This window comes from Pseudonaja textilis, chromosome Z (assembly GCF_049901715.1).
Source record: "Pseudonaja textilis isolate UNSWEBS1 chromosome Z, rPseTex1.2, whole genome shotgun sequence".
Lineage (NCBI taxonomy): Eukaryota > Metazoa > Chordata > Lepidosauria > Squamata > Elapidae > Pseudonaja > Pseudonaja textilis.
The window spans coordinates 69,846,456-69,862,270 of record NC_142008.1 but is presented as its reverse complement, the minus strand read 5'-3'; the positions used below and the strand labels follow the sequence as shown (position 1 = coordinate 69,862,270).

Sequence of the window (15,815 nt, the reverse complement as noted above, 5' to 3'; positions counted from 1 at the left end):
TATCATTTTTTCCAACCATGTATGTATTTTTGTCCAATAATTTTTTTCCTTTAGACATGTCTACCACATATACCATTGAGAAAGAAAAACAAGAAATCCAAGAAGAAACCAGCATGGCTGCACAAAGATCTCTCTGGCAAATTGAAAGAAAAAAAGGACAAGTACAAAAAATGAAAAGGACATACAACTAAGGCAAAATATCAGCAGATAGCCAGAATCTGCAAAGACAAAGTCAGGATAGCTAAGGCTCAGAATGAACAAAGACTTGCAACAAAAGTCAAAGATAGTAAAAAAAAGTTTCTTCGAACATATAAATAACAAGAAAAAAATCAAGGAAACAGTCGGTCCACTAAAGAGAGAAGATGGCAAGGAAGTAACAGGCAACAGAGAGAAAGCAGAACTGCTTAACTCATTCTTTGCATCGGTCTTCATGCAAAAAGAAACTATCGCTCAACCCACTAAAAACATAACTGTAAAAGACAGACCAGAAATAAAAGTTTAAAAAAGCAAAAAAAAAAAAGTAAGAGAACACCTGTCTTATCTTGATGAACACAAATCACCGAGGCCTGATGGATTACATCCCAGAGTTTTAAAGGAGCTGGCAGAGGTCATCTCAGAACCACTGCACCATATCTTTCAAAAATCCTGGAGCACCGGAGAACTACCAGAGCATTGGAAAAGAGCTGATGTGGTTCCCATCTTCAAAAAAGAAAAAAAAACAGACCCAGGAAACTATAGACTAATCAGCCTAACATCAGTACCCAGGAAGATACTGGAAAAGATAATAAAATACCAGACCTGTCAACATCTAGAAACAAGTAAAGTAATAACTAGCAGTCAGCATGGGTTTGTTAGAACAGATCATGCCAAACCAATCTTATTTCATTCTTCAACATAGTGACTAAATTAGTAGATCAGCAAAATTCTGTGGACATAATATATCTAGATTTCAGCAAGGCCACAACCTACTTCTTAGTAAGCTAGAAAAAAGTGGAATAGATAGCACCACCATGAGAGGGACTCGCAGCAGGCTGACAAACCGTACCCAACGAGTAGTCCTTAATGGGTCTAAAACTACATGGAGGGAAGTAAGCAGTGGGGTGCCACAAGGTTCTGTCTTAGGCCCAGTACTCTTCAATATCTTCATTAATGACTTAGATGAGGGAATAGAAGGGGAACTTACCAAATTTGCAGATGATACTAAGATGGCAGGAATAGCTAACACCCAAAAAGATAGGTTCAAAATCCAGATGGATCTTGATAGACTAGAACACTGGGCTGTACCTAACAAAATGAAATCCAATGTAGAGAAAAGTAAAGTCCTACACTTAGGCAAGAAAAACCAAAAGTACACATACAGACTGGGTGAAACCAGGCTCAATAGCAGTAACTGTGAGAGGGATCTTGGAGTCTTAGTGGAGAACCAGCCAGCAATATGCAGCAGCTGCCAAAAAAGCCAATGTAATCCTAAATTGTATTAACAGAGGGATACAATCAAGATCAAGGGAGGTACTAATACCAATCTATAAGCCTTAGTGAGACCACACCTAGAGTATTGCATCCAGTTTTGTTCATCACATTATAAAAAAGATGTTGAGACTAGAAAAAGTACAGAGAAGAGCAACCAGGATGATTAGGGGACTGAAGATTAAAACATATGAAGAACATTTACAGGAGCTGGGCTTGACTAGTCTAATAAAGAGAAGGACCAGGGGAGACATGATAGCAGTCTTCCAATATTTGAGTGGCTGCCACAGAAAGGAAGGGGTCAAGCTATTTTCTAAAGTGCCAGTTGGCCAGACAAGGAATAATGGATGGAAACTGAACAAGGAGAGATTTAACCTGGAAATAAGGAGAAATTTTCTGACAGTGAGAACAATCAACCAATGAAACACCTTGCCCTCAGAAGTTGTGGGAGTGCCATCATTTGAGATTTCAAGAAGAGATTGGACTGCCATTTGTCAGAAATGGTGGAGGGTTGGACTAGATGACCTACAAGGTCCCTTCCAACTCTGATTATCTGTTATCTGTTATATAATAATAGAAACCTGGTGTCTGATTGCATTTCCAACTTTTAGCAGACATGTCCTTAAACATCTTTGTCAATCGTGTGGGTGAAAAATGCCATCAATTTTAATACTTAATAAGAAACTATATAGTTTCTTTATTAATTTTTCATCTGTCCCTAATAGTATCCAATTGAATATTGTTAATTATAAAAATGCCATGTCTTGGCATCTTTCTCATATCTAGCTTGTATTTACATGGCCACCATGCTAGATCCACCCCTTGGCTTTGCAATTCTTGACTGATTTTAAGTTCTCCTTCCTCATTTAAGATATCTTTATAAGTTACCATTTTTTCCAAATTAACAATATTTGGATGCATCACTGGTATTTTCCTGTAGTTTTTTATTTTAACTTTTTCCCATACTAAGAATAGAGTATTTCTCACATGATGTCTTTGGAAATATCCATGTCCTGTATTTTTTGCGTACTATAAAAAGGAGTGCCAACCTAATTGTAAATCATATTCCTTCAGCAACAGTAATCTTCTATCCTCAGGTTTATCCATTCTTTCACCCACGTTAAGTACAGATGCCTAGGAATGCAACTCCCAGTCCGGTAACCCAAATCCCCCATTACTTTTAGACTCCTGTAGCATTTTCAATCTTATTCTTGCCTTTTTCCCTTGCCAGATATATTTCAAAATTATTTTACTCAGTTCCTCAAAATATTTTTTGTCTAATTTTATTGCAATTGAAATAAAAAGAGCAGCTTCATATTCATTTTTATAGTAGCTATTTTTCCTCCCACTGGTAGTTGCAAGGTTTTCCATTTCTCCAAGTCCAATTTAATTTGTTGCACTAACTTTCTATAGTTATCTTCTTTAATTGTTGTACATCTTGCTGTTAAGTAAATTCCTAAATATTTCACTTTCTTTACTATCTGGAGATCTATTTTCTTTGTCAGTTCATTTTTCTGTTTCTCTGTAAAGTTTTTAACTAGTATTTTTATTTTATTTTCTTTATTTATTTGCAGTCCTGCAACTTCTCCATATTCTTCTTATTAGTTTGGGGCTGGTTTCTAATGGTTCTTTTAGGATGAATACCAGGTCATCTGCAAATGCCTCCAACTTACATTTTTCTTTTTTTTATTTCTATCCCTTTTATTTCTGGATCCTGCCTGATGATTCTAATTAACACTTCCAATGTCAATATAAATAATAGGCAGAGTAATGGACATCCTTGTCTAGTGCCTTTTTAAATATATTTTTATCACTTTATTCACCATCACTTTTGCCTTTTGAGTGGTATATATTGACTTAATCATTTATAAATTTTTACCAAAGTCCATATATTTTAATTGTTGCCTCGTGAATTGCCAGTTTACATTATCAAATGATTTCTGGTTGTCTAGAAAAATCACTGCCAATTGTTTTTTGGAATGTGTTTCATAATACTCCGTGTCTAAAATAATTCTCACATTATTTTTAATTTGCCTTTTTGATAGAAATCCATTTTGATCCAAGTGCATAACTCGTTCAAAAATCTCTGGAGTCTTTCAGCTATTATTGAAGCAAATACATAATAATTTGCATTTAATAAGGATATTGGCCTATAATTCTTTATCTGTATTAAATCTAAGTCCTCTTTAGGGATTAAGGTAATATTTGCTACCATCCATGTAAGTGGTATCTTATCTTCTAACAATATTTCATTACACACGTCTAACATTGACAAGTTTAATGTATCTTATAAATTTTTATAAACTTCTACTGATAATTCATCTGGTTCCACTGTTTTATTATTATAAGCAGGGGGTTGGACTAGAAGATCTCCAGGATCCCTTCCAACTCTGTTATTTTATTCTATTCCATTTTTTGTCTTTTAATCACATCTACAAATTCCACTATTGTTATTCTTTCATGTAGCTTAGTCTTCACCATTTCAGGCATTTTTGGCAATTTGGCTTTTTCCAAGTATTGCATTATTTTTTCCTCAGAAACTTTTTGTTGGTCATATAACTTCTTGTAGAATTCCTGGATTATTTTCTTTTTACTTTTATTTTGATACTGTAATGTCCCCTTCTCATCTTGTAGTTTAGTTATCAGATTCTTCTCTTTCTCCTTTTTCAACCCATATGGTTAATCTGGATGAGGAAAAGCACACAGAAATAGTCTTATGACGATTATCAGACAACTTAGAAAAGCCCCCAAACAGCTATTAAATCTCTGGAAAAACCTGTAAAAAAGTTACCATAGGAAAAACCAATTAAATGATCCAATTAAAAAAGTCAACTTCTACACCTAATTATCTGAACAAACAGGAAAAATGGAACCATAAGTAAGCTGTCGGATCTGCCCCAGTCTCAACTCTTAGGGAAATAAAACTTTCAACCCTATTTGAAGTGAAAAGGCACTTTTAGCTGTCTGTCAATGGCTATTCAACACAATTTCCAAGTTAGAATGCACGGAAATGTTAGCTGTAGAAGGCTAACTTCAAGAAGAGAAGGTTACTGAATTTATCTCTACTTACCCAAAACTTTTGTAAATCACTATTGGAAAAAGAAAGCTATAATAAATGATACAATTATCCAAAAAAATCTTTAAATATTTATTACCTGCCATATTTTATGACATATTCCGTGGCATATGATATTTCTGTTTTGGTAATACTTCATACATTGACCTAATTAATATTGATGTCAAACCTGAAATTGCTTATAATAATGCTGTACATAGTAGTACTGGGTTAACACCTTTCCAAATCAATACTGGGATGGAGTTCGTTCCCATGCCTGAATTGCCCAGCCCCCCCCACTCCATGTCAGTAATGGATGGATGGACACAATTAAAGACTCTTGGGAAAACACAAAATAGGCTTTGAATAAGGCAGCACAGATCCAAAACATACAAGCTGACAAACACCATTCCCAGCAGCCACACTTTAAAGTGGGGGATAAAGTTTATTTGCCATTAAATATTTAAAGTTACATCTACCTTCTAAAAAATTAACTCCAAAATTTATAGGGCCTTTCAGATAATTAAAGTAATAAATCCAGTAACTGTGAAATCTAATCTCCCTAGGTTATTGGGGAAGGTGTTTCACAGTAGTTCATTAAAGCCAGTTGTTGATTCTTCCTTGAGGCCAGCAGAACATGCATCCCTGAAGCCTTTGTTTAGGGCATGAACATTATGAAGTTAAAAAAAATTGGATTCTAGGATTTTCAGGGGGGAGTTACAATATTTTAGTTATTGGAAAGACTATCCAATTTCACAAGCAACTTGGGTTAATAGCTGGAAAGTAAATGCTGATAGATTGGTGGGGAAATTCCATGAAAAATATCCACACAAGCCAAAACCGAATTCTGTGGGTGGCAGAGGAGGTTAAAATATGCATTGTATAATTGTGTTTAACCTAATTTCAATCTTTGTGTATTTTATGTTGTTGCAGGGATTTCTTTTCAAATGAGGGGGGGCAGCCTGTCAAGCCTGAAATTGACATATGTGTAGCCATTTTAGTTAGTCTTAGTATATATTCTTTTTCTTACTTTCTCTGTGGCATGGTATTAGGAATATAAGTCCCCTAACAGGTATTTGGGTTAGAAATATATAAACCAGGATAAACATTTTAGTACTATGTCTTTAAGATGTTGCAAAAACTGCAATTGGGTGTGGTTTTTCAAACAGCCATAAAATGGAGCCAGAAACCTGGATTGTCTTAGTCTTAGTCTCAGAAGAGAGTGTGTCTGAGTGAGTATCTCTGTTTCCTTCTGTTGGAAAGTATTGCCGTTGCTCCATTTCTTCTAATTGACTGATATTACTGGATTTAATGTAAGTCTGTTACTGAACTGTTTTTTCACACTGGACTTTGATATTTGAATTATCCCTGGATTGAAAAACTGACTGATTTACCTGTGAATGACTTTTGGACTGCTTATCTTGAACTTGGCTTAAACTGTCTGGAAGTAAAAACCTACATTTACTGTACAGTGTATCTGTGTGCTGTATGTGTATTATTCAAAAACTACTCTCAAATACGTCTCCCTGTATGCACTCATTCTCCTAACGGGGAATTATCTCAACACATGGGGGGAAGGGTTTTGGGCTTGCCACATTCCTAAGGGGGCAGGAGTGGAAATAAGGAGAGTGTTTTGGCTAGGTGATCTTTCTTCCCATGGGAAACGAGCTGTCCATGGTTGGGCCCCTTGAGGTGGAGATTTATGACATCAAGCAACATTGAATTGCTTCTATTGGAGAATGTGACTTTTGGGGGGTGTTTCTAACTTGTAATATTGTGGGGTAATTCTGGGTTGTGTCAGATCTGGAATTACCATGGATTTTGCCAATATTTTCCTAAATAAAGTAAATCTTCTTTGAAGATGGACTTCGTTCTTTTCTTTTTATATGGATTTCATCACTTGTAAACCAGACATTTGATACAACAGCAAGCTGGATTGCAGATTTCAAGTACTTATTCTATAATAGGAAAATATTGCATTGTGTTTGTTACTCCAAAAAGTTTTAAGGCTGGAATAAGATTGTTTATCTCTTCAGTACTGAAGAAGGACTGTTATGTTTTACACTAATATAGATACAGAATTGATCAATGACAGAAAATCTGAGGCAGTCCCAGACTTATGGGCATCAGAGTTCCTTCCCTTTTTGTTTGTGGGTGGGGGGAGTCTTTTGTTGGGTTCTTTAAAAAGTGATATGGTAAAAAATATTATTTTGATCTTCCAGTATTTCCCCATTTGTCTCCAAATATACAAATAGACCAATTTTCTAAAGTCCAAAATGAGGCGCCCATGTGACCTATGGTTATTCAACTAGCTTGAACTAGGAATAGTGATGAAAAGAGGGATCATTTAATATTTAGGCTAAATAAACAGAGAGATAGAATCAAGATCGCATGAAGTGTTAATGCCACTTTATAATGCCTTGGCAAGGACACACTTGATGTTAAGACTCTAGAAAGAGTGCAGAGAAGAGCAACAAAGTTGATTAGGGAACTAGAGGCTAAACCATATAGAGAACAGTTGCTGGAACTAGGTGTGTCTAACCTGATGAAAAGAAGGACAAGGGGCAGGGGTGGGATTCAAATTTCTTAACAACCAGTTCTGTGGGTGTGGCTTAATTTGTGGGTGTGGCTTGATGGTCATGGGACTGGCTGGGCATGACTTAGTGGTCATGGGTCTGGCTGGACATGGCCAACTTGACATCACTCACATCAAGGGGCACTTCTCCTCACCTTGCTTCTCGTGACTGTGATTATGCTGCAATGGTCATAAGTGTGAAAAATTGTCATATGTCACTTTTTCAGTGCCATTGTAACTTTGAATGGTCACTAAATGAACTATTGAAAGTCAAGGATTACCTGTACAAAAATACAAAAAGCTTGTTTGCTTGCAAAAAGCTGCCTTAAATACCAATCATTAGATTAAAAATATCTGCAAGCCAGGGTTACAAATCAGGCAGGGTGCTAGAGCACCTCGAGGAATTAAAATAGTATAAATACAGTGACAACTATCAGCAGCCAATTCTTGCTCATAAAGTGAAACCCTTTAGCAGAGAGGTCATTTAAGCTCTCAAGAAAGAGCATACCCAGGAGACGCAATCCTTAGATCCATTTGCACCACTTAAAGACACCAGCTGGTCTCACTCACCTCACAAGATATCCTAAAGAAATAATCCAGATTTAAGAAAAGATCACATGCCCTCCAGAAAGGCAGTAAAAACATAAGTGCCAGGCTTGCATCCTACCTCTTAGAAGTCACCCCAAAAAGACAGTGCCAGATATGCCCTTGCCCTTCTTGTCCTCTTCCTCCTCTTCTTTGTATTGGGTTGCCCCTCTAGCATAATCGTCTAGCTATCAAACTGGTATCATCAGTATATTTAAGGTTCTTGATGATTCTCTCCGTTTTTCATTCCAGTTTTTACTTCTTGGCTCCAGCATTTTTGTCATATATTTGGTATATAAGTTAAATATGGTATAGTACCTAATGGTATCTAATTTTCTGTTCTGTTCCTTCACTAAGCAGCTGTGGTGATGTGGTAAACCCTATTTTTAAAGGACATCTAAAATTTATTGTAGTTGTCACTGTTAAAAGCCTTAATATACAGTATCAATAAAGCAAAAATAGAAAGTTTTTTTTCCAAAACTTTCTTGCCCTTCTCATTATCTGCCCTCTTCTGAATCTTGCACTGTTACCTTTTCATAACAGATCATTGTATAATGAAGATGGATGACAGAAGTGATGAAACTCTGTTTACTTTACAGGAAGGGCCTGTTGATTAGGACAGCATTTGGGAGATTCATCATCTTCCTGAAGGCACATTTGATATCTAGCATCGTTTTTTGCACAAAATTCCTTCATTCAAGTTTTCAAAAGATAGCTTAAGCTAGTTTGCATTCTATTTAGCAGCTTTTATTGTTCCATCTTTTAACATTTTAAATGATTTAATATTAATTCATTATTTATCGACCCTAGCAGTGAAAATGTAGAACAGTGGGGTATAAATATTCAATACCACAAAACTTTTTTTCAAACAGTGAACATTATAAAACAATATTGATGATGTGCTACTGTTAATTATCATACACTCTGATTGGCTTCTATAATATGATTTACCACTCCTACATAAAAATAGTACTTTTTAAAATTTGCTTTGGCATTTTATGCTTTCATTTTTTGTTAATGCTTCTGGTAATTACCAAACTCAACTTGCATTCTTTAAATAATAAGAAATAAATAGCCATTTTCTGAAATATATCTGAAGTGTTACCTCTCTTTCCTTTTTAAAAAATAATGTTGAAAAATGCTAATAAGATCTAAGTGACTTTGTCAGAGAAAAACACAAGCAAAATATCACCACAAATTATCAATGACTCAATATTGGATTATTAGTTCCTAGGATAACAAATCATCCCTCTACATACACTAATTCTGCTGGATGAGGTCCCATTGATTCAATTATGGCTGATGCAATAATCAAAGACTACAATACAAACAAACAAGTAAATAAAGGAGAAGGATGAGAATCAAAAAGCTTGCAATTTTATGATGCTGAACTAATCTAGTAAACATATTTCCTAAGTTTGGATTTATACAATTTTTAATGACCAAAATAATTATCTTTGATTTCTACAGTACAGTGTTGGTTATTTTTTCAAAACCTCTTTGGTGCATTTTTGTCCATAGCAGGACTGAAAAGCAACTATAGGTAATTGTTACTTTTTTGATACCTTGTATTTCATTGAAGAACTCCAGGGGCACAAGGGATGATTTATCCTGCTATTGTTCCCTACAGATTTTGCAAAATAAACTTGAGAGAAAGAATGGCCAGATATCACACAGAGGGCAATCATTGAGGCTCTCATCAAGAAGGCAATCAGTGGCAGCAGCACATCCCGGAACTGTGTCAGCAGAGGGGAGTTTGCTTCAGTGGCTTCGGAGGTGGCACCAAAAGGTGAGCAGTGGGGGGCAGGGGGGAAGCAGTAAAGGTAACGGGAGCAAAAGGCAAGCAATGGGGGGTGGGGTTAAAAGAGCAGCAAATGCAATGAGAGTGAAAAGCAAGCAACAGGGATGTGCATGAAAAGAGAGCAGCAAATGCAACAGGAGCGAAAGGCAAGCATTGGGTGTGTCTGAAAGGAGAGCAGCAAAGGCAATGGGAGCAAAAGGCAAGCAAGCAACGGGATGTGTGTGAAAGGAGAGCTCAGCAGTGGTGAAGCAAGCCAAGCAAGTCCAGGGATGGTGGGGAGGGAAAGCGCAGTGGCTTGGCCGGCCCAGGAGTCGACTTGACTGGGGCTTGCAGTGGCAGCCTAGGCCAGGCCAGGAATTGACTCGACTAGGGCTTGCTTTCAGGCTCACTCACCCAGGGAGATCAGGGCCATGGTGGAAGGCAAGCAGCAATGGTGGGTGAAGGCAAGATAGCAATGGTGGACAAAATGAGGAATGACTGGATGGGATAGGGTGAGTGGGCAGGCGGGGTGGGGCATGGCCAGCCAGGCGCACAATTTGCTGGTTCTCTGAACTGCGCAGAATCATAACAACAGTTCTACTGAACCAGTCCAAACCAGTAAAATCCCACCCCTGACTAAGGGTGACATGATAGCAGTGTTCCAATATCTCAGGGGCTGCCATGAAGAAGAGGGAGTCAAGCTATTCTCCAAAGCACGTGAGGGTAGGACAAGAAGCAATGGATGGAAATTAATCAAGGAGAGAAGCAACTTAGAACCGAGGAGAAATTTCCTGACAGTTAAAACAATTAATCAGTGGAACAACTTGCCTCCTGAAGTTGTAAATGCTCCAACACTGGAAGTTTTTAAGAAGAGATTGGATAACCATTTGTCTGAAGTGATGTAGAGTTTCCTGCCTAAGCAGGTTGGACTAGAAGACCTCCAAGCTCCCTTCCAACTCTGTTCTATTCTATTCTATTCTATTCTAGTCTAGTCTAGTCTAGTCTAGTCTAGTCTAGTCTAGTCTAGTACTCTATTCTACCCTACTGTATTCTACTCTAGTTGAATGTTAAGGGTATAGTTATGTGAAGGTGTAGCTAAATACTTTAAGGGTATAGCTAAATAAGGTTTGCCCAGATCACATGTGTCTTCTTGAAAATATTGAAATGCACTTACAACACTAAACTGTTCCTGTATTAAATATTAAGAAGCTCTGAATAGTGGCATCTATACTGCTAATTATGTCCAAAATAAAAATGAGCTTGTTATAATTATTAATAATTATTTCCTTAAGCTAACTTTCATTCCATAATAGCAAATTAGCTTGATAGATAAATATTGACCTGAATTTTAATTTAGATCAATTAATTATTTTTAGGCAAGCAATATAGGCAAGTAAAAACATCTTCAGATAAAAGTTTCTAATATAAATAAAAGTATTCATTTCAAATAATGATACGTACAACAGCATGCAAAAGTATGCAAAAGAGTAACTGAACTGAGCATAATCCTTTGATTCATCTAAATGAGTTCTGGAGTATGTTCTTTCACCACTGCAGCACAGATAATGTACTATATCTATGAATTAGTGAGAGATATAACATATGTCTCCCAAGTATATATTTGGAATGATGGTAAACAAACATTGGAGGAGTTTTATGATATGCCCTTTAGCTGTTTCTTGTAATGCTGTCCAGATCTTCTTTCCTTTCTGTTTAGCTTCATGCTAGGATATCCTATTCTATGCATCACGTGTCCTTTATTTTGTATACCTTTATATTACTATATGTTAGCATTTCCATTTTGGTACATTGTTATAGCATCGAAAATTTCTGATCAAGATTTTCTTAGAGTTATGTCATAAGTTTTCTATTTGTATCAAATCATGTAGGTCACCCCATTACCTATTCTGATTCACATAGTATCATAATGAGGCCTTCAGAAACTGAAAAAACATTAAAAATGAGTTTTAAAAAACCAAATGGTTTCTTAATGGTGCATTTTCTTGTTTTATGCCTTTTTGTTGAAAAGGTTTTCAAGTTAGAATAGAGAGCTAAATGACAGAGTCAAACTTATGTTTTGTTTGATTTTATTTGTTTGTATTCCTTATTCAATGAAGAAGCAGAGAATTGGAAAAAATAACTTCTCTGTTTATAAATGCTCTGTTCTATAGTCCCCATTATAATCTTCCAGTGGCAACATGTATTTTGAAAATATTGTCAAAAATCATTCCGAACATCTATAAAAGAAACCACAATTTTGCCAAAACTTCAAACTAATATGAACATACATAGCTGTCTTTTAAATGTTGGGCTGATAAATATTTATGATAAATGATAGATTGATTGATTGATAGATGATAGATAGATGATAGGTGATAGACAGTCAGGCATTCAGACAGATAGATTAAAAGCTTTTCTTCTTTTCTTCCTCCTCTTCCTCTTGGTATATTTCTAATGGCATATACTGTACATAACAAGGAACAAGTTTCTATTTGCTTTTGGCATGTTTAAAATATTTGGCAATTCCTTTTATTTATGTCTTTTGAAAATAGTGATGTAAAAGACACAACCTCTTCTTGTCTCTTGGAAACCACAATTCACATTGATTTTTTTAAAACAAAAGTTTATTCTATGTAACAACATCAAAAAAACAGCCACACACTATTTATATTTGTGTCACACATTTCTGTAGCAGTTGAAATATATAATAAAGATCACTGTTATTTTTATGTGAGAGAATAGAAACTGTGTGTATTTACCCATGGAGACTTGAGCTTGATTTCCTTTCATTAAAGTTGTTTCAGCCTAATTGACCCAGAGGATCCTTGATTGTGCTTTTAATTACATCTATCTGGATCTATCCCAGAAGTATTGCACTTCTGGTTTTACACAAGACTTATAAAGATGTTGGCTACAGTTCAGCTAAAATTAGTCACAATTAAGTCCTCTTCAAATAATTAGGGAAAAATTAGTCATGACCTTTAAGACTTGAATTTTGATGAATGGGATCCAGAACTTATTCTATCTAGAGTAAAAAGATCAAAATTAATGGTCCTACAGATATCAGTAGAACTAGACTCTTTGGATACATTTCTAGTCACCATTGTATTATATTAAACTAATGAATAAGAAATATTTCGCTTGAAGCAATTCCTGTGTTTCTCAAAGTCAAGAAACATGTTTCAACAAATAGCCTAAGGGCTTACTAAGGATAGCTATTGATAAAAAAAATTAAAGTCCTAAATGTTTCTGAAGAATAGTCACCCAGGAGAAGGCTAACAGCTTCCTGGTGACTATAGCAATTAGATTTATTAACAATTAAACTTGATCACCATTGAGTATACAATGAACATTGTAATAGTAATTGATATTACATGGTAATAGTAATTGAGATAGATTATATTTCAAGTTTCAACGGAACAAATTCAGCTTTTGTATGGGACACTTATACAAGATACTACTAATTGTTGCCCTAATGGAGGGGTATCAAACCCAAGGCCCATGGGTCCGATCCGGTCCAGGATTACTTACATCTGGCCTGCGGGGCTACCTCCTCCAGCACCCTGCCACAAAAACAGCTTGGCCCTCCCGAGCTCCATTTTCAGCTGCCACAGTCTCCTTAGATCTGGTGCTTAAATCTGGTCCATGGGACCACCCTAGAAAAAGTGAAGGACTGGGCCATGGTGTCTCAGCCTGGTCCAGGCTGACAGGGTGCTAATCTACAGCCTGGTGGTAGCTGAGCGTGTGCTGGAAGAGGCTATGGCAGCCACAAATGGAACTCAGGAGGGCCAAGCTCTGGCAGCATGTTGGAGGGGGCCATGGAAGCTGAAAATGGAACTCTGGAAGGCTCAGCACACCCCTCCTGAGCTCCATTTTCACTGGCAGTATGCTGGAGAAGGCTGTGGCAGCTGAAAACGGAGCACAGGACAGGTACTCAGAGCCCCGCAAGCTTCATTTTTGCTGGCAGATTGCAGCAAAACAAATTATTGAAAAAAGAGGTGTTGAATATGCTGATAGGGAATGAAGCCTTGGAATGAAGGCTTCACTCAAGTTTTCCTTCCAGGTGGGAAAAATAATAATTTAAGATGATTGGTCAACCTATCTGGTGGGAAAATGAAGTAACCTCACTGACTGGGCTGCCTGACAGATCCCTTTAAAAGAAGGAGTTGTTGGACAGCCAAGACAGTTTGTTGTACCAGTCTACTGAATAAAGAGCTGTAGTCACTACCCTGAGTGTTCTGCCTCTTCACTCGACCCCAACTTAACAAGTGGCATTTGATCATAAGGCAAGGAAGCATGATGGTGCATGTCTTCAATCCATGCTTTACCTGTTAGAGGGTCCCAGACGGGACTGGATTGACCCTGGAAGGGTGGTGAAGAAGGGGGAAACTGCCTGCTGGGTTGAGGGGAGCCACATCTCATCTCCCTAGCTAGGAACACTCCCCTCAAAGACAGGCTGTAGAGACAGTCTTTAATGGCTGCCCTGAAGATGGGAAGCTATCTGGCAATTAAGTTGTTGCTGGAGCAGTGAAGTGGTGAGCGGTGTGTGACTAGGCAAAATACTTTGGACTTTTCAAGGCAACCCCGGGAAACAGAAGGAAAGAGTCCTCGTTTAAAGATTGTGGAAGCGGTGATTGGAAAGAAAGAGGAAAACTGTAAGGTAAAAAAAATTTGGACTATAAAAGGACTTAAATGGAAGTGATACTACTCAGATATTTTTTTTAACAATAATAGAATAAGAAACTGAATTTGGATTACTATACAGAAATTGGCACTAATTAGGCATTGATTAGAGTGCTGGAATTGATCATACTTAAAATATATAACAGCCAATGATTGAAAATTAGCAGAATTAATACAAACATTAAAAAAGAAGAAATTTGAAAGGTGGAAACAGGCCAGAATTAGAAGAAATTACAGGGCTGAGACACTAAGAGACGATGATTAAAATTAAAATAGAGGAGGGATTCCACATAGAAATGTAAGCTGGTATTTTAGAAATATAGATTGGGGGTTGGAGTTTAAAGATTATTGGGAATTATTTTTAAAAATAAAGAAATAAGCTTAATTGGAATTAAAGGGGGTGGGATAAGAATTCACTGCAAGAATATAATTACATGATTAGAAAAATTATTATAAAGTAGAAGAAATGATTGTATTGTTATTAAATCTTTTTTCTTTTATCTATATTATATTAAATATGAAATAGAAAATGCAATTGATTAAAACAAAGAATATGGTAAATTATAAATGATTATATTGTAAAGTAAAGTATCTGAAATGAGATTACTATATTATGATTAAAAAGATGATGAATGGAAATTAAATAAATTCCATATGTAAAATTTGGTTAAATGGAAACAAAGAGGGAAAATGAAATGGTTATACAAATATTTTAGGAATAAATGTAAGACTTATTGTAGATTGGGGGGAAATACCATGTGGATCCTGAATTGGGGGTAAAGAAACATAAGCATATAAAATAGTAAATAGGGAATTATTGTTGTTAATTGGAAGGTAATAATTAAGAATGATTATATTGATATTAGTTTTCTTTTCTTTTTCTTTTTTGTTTGCTATACATCGACTTTGAGAAAATAAAAGAAGAAAATATGTAAAATAAAATAGGTGGTAAGATGGAAATGAAAAGGGAATAAATAGTGAAGAATATATTTTAGGATGGACTTCCGGTTAGACTTCCTCGGTGGTGAACCGAATCCGTGATCATCTGCAGTTTCAGTTCATGCTCTCCAAAAAGGGCTCTGATCTACTTAATTTGGGTCTGAAGCCACTCTGTAGCAAAGGTGGTGAAGAAGGGGGAGACCACCAGCTAGGTTAAGGGGAGCACATCTCCCCTCCTTGGCTTGGCATTTCCTCCTCTCCAAAGACAGCTGTAGCGGTGATCTAGATGGCCATCCTGAAGAGGAAGATCTGATCGGACAAGAATGTGCAGGACTGGAGAAGAGAACAGCTTGAATGACTGGGCTAAGCAGTAGCAACATTTAAATACAAGATACCCTGGAATTAAAATAATTAAGAACTTTTAAGAAAGATTTTTAAAGTGGCGGCAGAGAAGAGGAGAAAAGAGGTGGCAATTTGACAGCTAAAAGTGGCTTTGAACTGGTAAAAGGAATTAATCATGAACTTTTAAAGGATCTTTAAAGGATACAAAGTAAGTGAAATCTTTCTACAAAATCTTGCTGGAAAGTGAAAGTGGAGCATTGAACTTTGAAATAAAGAAAAAAGTAAGAAGAAACTGTTCTGGGATTATTTGGTGACTTTGGAAATTTTGGATATTGGCTTGCTAGATAAACTAATTAAATTAACTGTGGGAAATAATTTTCAGACTGTGG

General features: G+C 36.3%; 1 long non-coding RNA gene across 1 annotated transcript in view; it reads left to right on the top strand.

Annotated features, from left to right (window-relative positions):
- The window catches only part of LOC148124074 (uncharacterized), a 113,310-nt gene extending 101,544 nt beyond the window's left edge, over nt 1-11,766 (top strand). Inside the window, exons 2-3 of the long non-coding RNA XR_015739961.1 lie at nt 9,313-9,471; nt 10,136-11,766. This is a non-coding gene — a long non-coding RNA (uncharacterized LOC148124074). The remainder of the gene's footprint in view (nt 1-9,312; nt 9,472-10,135) is intronic.
- Nucleotides 11,767-15,815: the final 4,049 nt, after the last annotated feature.